This window comes from Rhipicephalus microplus, chromosome 1, assembly GCF_043290135.1.
Source record: "Rhipicephalus microplus isolate Deutch F79 chromosome 1, USDA_Rmic, whole genome shotgun sequence".
Taxonomy (NCBI): domain Eukaryota; kingdom Metazoa; phylum Arthropoda; class Arachnida; order Ixodida; family Ixodidae; genus Rhipicephalus; species Rhipicephalus microplus.
Window position 1 is genome coordinate 34,742,611 of NC_134700.1, and position 3,881 is coordinate 34,746,491.

Sequence of the window (3,881 nt, forward strand, 5' to 3'; positions counted from 1 at the left end):
AAATATAATCTGGCTCGTCACTGGCGTTGCTGAGGCAGCTGAAAGCTTTTTTTTCTCTGCCCAGAAGGGCTTTCCGAACGACTTTCAAAAATAGACGGGCTAAATCACACTATCTATGCGGATGATGTAACCATACGGTGCTCCACAGGGTCGGATGGCTTCATTGAGTCCGCCCTGCAAGAGGCTATCGACACCACCGAGTCTTACCTCGACCACACCGGTCTCAGTTGCTCACCTGCGAAGTCGGAGCTGTTGATATATTTGCCCAAACGCTGGGGTGCCAAGCCCAAAGGGTGGAAACCTCCGGCGGAACACAATATCACCCTCCACACCGGAGATGGTCCTACTGTACCCAGGGTAGACACCATCAAGGTCCTCGGCATGATCTTCGAGTCCCGCGGAACCAGCCCCCAAACAGTACACAAGCTCAGGACTAAGACTGCGAATGCCATACGACTCGTACGTAGAGTAACCAACAGGCACCATGGCCTCAAAGAAGACAACTTGTTGCGTCTCGTACACGCGTTTGTTTTGTGCCATTTTACCTACGTGGCCGCTATACACAACTGGCTACGTGCTTAGCGCGATCAACTCAATGCGCTTATTCGCAAGGTGGTCAAACGAGCCCTTGGCCTCCCTATCACCAGTCCAACGTACAAACTCCTCGTGCTTGGCGTACATAACACGCTAGAACAGATCGCCGAAGCTCAGGAACGCGTGCAATCACCCGACTCACTACCACCAAGGCGGGCCGCCATATTCTGCGCGAGCTTGGCCTCTTCTCCTCGAGGGCCAGGGACCCCCCATAGTGGACTCTAATTCCCCGTGAAATCCACGAGCTTATCACGATCGCTCCCATACCACGAAATGTACACCCCGAATACAACAGAGGCAGGCGCCTTGCGCGGGCGACCGCCATTCTCAAGTGCATAGACATGGAAGCGGACAACGTCTCGTTCGTGGACGCCGCTGCCTATCGCAACAACCAAGCCTTCGTCACGGTCACGGTATCATCCGCGCAACAGACTCTTAACTCAGCCACAATTCTCACCCGAAACCCTGAAGTAGCGGAGCAAGTAGCTATAGCTATAGCTATGCTCGACAGCAAACGGGAATTCATCTACAGCGACTCCAGGCTGGCCATCAAAGCCTTCGAACGCGGAGTCATCTCCGACCAGGCGTTACGTATCCTGCGCAATGCGGACCCGAGTGTCCTGAAGCACCACAATGTCATCTGGTTCCCCGCCCATCTTGGCCAGGTACCGGGTGCCCTATCCAACCTCAACGAGATCGCCCATGATGCAGCGCGCGCACTTACCGACCGCGCTGCCACAGGGCAACCTCATCTTGCTGCGTTGGATACCAATCGGGATGCACCTAATTACGTACAATGAAATTACAAAGCACTTTTACCTGGAACGCCGCATTTTTCCACCCCCACATCCGAAGCTTAACCGACCGCAGGCATTAACCCTACGCCTATTACAGACACACACGTACCCAAACCTTGCCATGCTTCACGTTTATTATCCCGATGCATACCCCAGCGACACATGCCCATCATGTGGACACACAGCGACACTCGCACACATGCTCTGGGAGTGTGGAACAACTCCTCCCGACTCTACCTCAAGCAAGTGGGAGAGGTCCCTCAGGAGCTCACTTCTCGCCGACCAGCAATGGGCCGAAGCGGCCGCCAGGTACTCCCTGTCAGTCCCTACGTGGGAGACGCCCGCTACGCGCTAAGCGTGTTCTGCAGGACTGAAATAAAGTTTTTTCATTCCATTCCATCCTTCCCAGAACCCGGATGACAAAATCAGTTTTGCCAAGTCTTTGTAAGGAAGCGTCGACGAAATGAGACAAAATCGACCAAAATATGGCCAGGAAAGTATTTATTTACAACAAAACTAAAAATGGTTTCAAGCCTCCTTAACAAAAGTGATATTTAGCACTCAGAAAGGCAGCGATGGTGTAGTCAACCAGCAAATGTCAAAATCTACTGTCGCTCAGCTTGGCGAGCTGGTATCACGCCCGAGGTCGTGGTTGGCACAAAAGACTCTGAAATGAGTATTTTTAATGAAGTAGCATGTCATTGATAGCTTTTATACAACACCAGCTGTCTGTATAACGAACAAAATAAGCGTACTACTTCTTACGACTGTGCTAAGATTGCGTTGCGTGTCACACGAACACCTATCATAGCGGAGGGAATAAGACGGTCGCGATCTGCGCATCGCAATTTCCGACTCTCAGGCCGTGATTTACCTGACGTCTTCGCCAAACGTTTGGGTGATTCTGCGCCAAACACAACCTGAGGAATCTTATCATGATCTAAAGAGACCGTTTATATTATTTTATTTATTTATTTATTTAATTTTTATTTGTCGCAAAAAATATACACGCATTGAGGTAGAATATACAGAAGTGTTACAATGAATCAGCAAGAAAAACCAGGCGATCCTCGCAAAATTGCAAAAACCAGCATCAGCTGATCCGAGTGCAGCATATATTTCATTTCATCATGCCGGAGTTCCGGACCGTATTCAGCTGCAGTAGTCTTGAACTCGACATGCGTGAAAAGCCACGGTTGTACGTGCGAGAATGACGCGTGAATACCAAGCGAGAAAGAAGGCCCTAAAGAGGCAAAGAAGCGCACACTTTTCGTTCTAATTAAATAAAGTGGTAGTATAAGGTGCTAGGCGCTGCCACAAGGTTGGGTGCAAACTATACAATTCAATACAATAATTCCGGTTGAGCCACACCGTGGGTTCGACGCTTCACCCAGAAATAAACACTGGCTACGCCCCAGAAAACGTGACCCAGCATGGTCCAAGTGTGTGTACTTTCAATCTCAGATACACCTCGCTCTGATTGCAACATACACCAGAGCGCGTGAACACAATACGACAGCTCCTAAAGTACAATAAAGTACAGCTCCTAAAGTACCCGGTACCTGGCCAAGATGGGCGGGGAACCAGATGACATTGTGGTGCTTCAGGACACTCGGGTCCGCATTGCGCAGGATACGTAACGCCTGGTCGGAGATGACTCCGCGTTCGAAGGCTTTGATGGCCAGCCTGGAGTCGCTGTAGATGAATTCCCGTTTGCTGTCGAGCATAGCTATAGCTATAGCTACTTGCTCCGCTACTTCAGGGTTTCGGGTGAGAATTGTGGCTGAGTTAAGAGTCTGTTGCGCGGATAATACCGTGACCGTGACGAAGGCTTGGTTGTTGCGATAGGCAGCGGCGTCCACGAACGAGACGTTGTCCGCTTCCATGTCTATGCACTTGAGAATGGCGGTCGCCCACGCAAGGCGCCTGCCTCTGTTGTATTCGGGGTGTACATTTCGTGGTATGGGAGCGATCGTGATAAGCTCGTGGATTTCACGGGGAATTAGAGTCCACTATGGGGGGTCCCTGGCCCTCGAGGAGAAGAGGCCAAGCTCGCGCAGAATATGGCGGCCCGCCTTGGTGGTAGTGAGTCGGGTCAATTGCACGCGTTCCTGAGCTTCGGCGATCTGTTCTAGCGTGTTATGTACGCCAAGCACGAGGAGTTTGTACGTTGGACTGGTGATAGGGAGGCCAAGGGCTCGTTTGACCACCTTGCGAATAAGCGCATTGAGTTGATCGCGCTAAGCACGTAGCCAGTTGTGTATAGCGGCCACGTAGGTAAAATGGCACAAAACAAACGCGTGTACGAGACGCAGCAAGTTGTCTTCTTTGAGGCCATGGTGCCTGTTGGTTACTCTACGTACGAGTCGTATGGCATTCGCAGTCTTAGTCCTGAGCTTGTGTACTGTTTGGGGGCTGGTTCCGCGGGACTCGAAGATCATGCCGAGGACCTTGATGGTGTCTACCCTGGGTACAGTAGGACCATCTCCG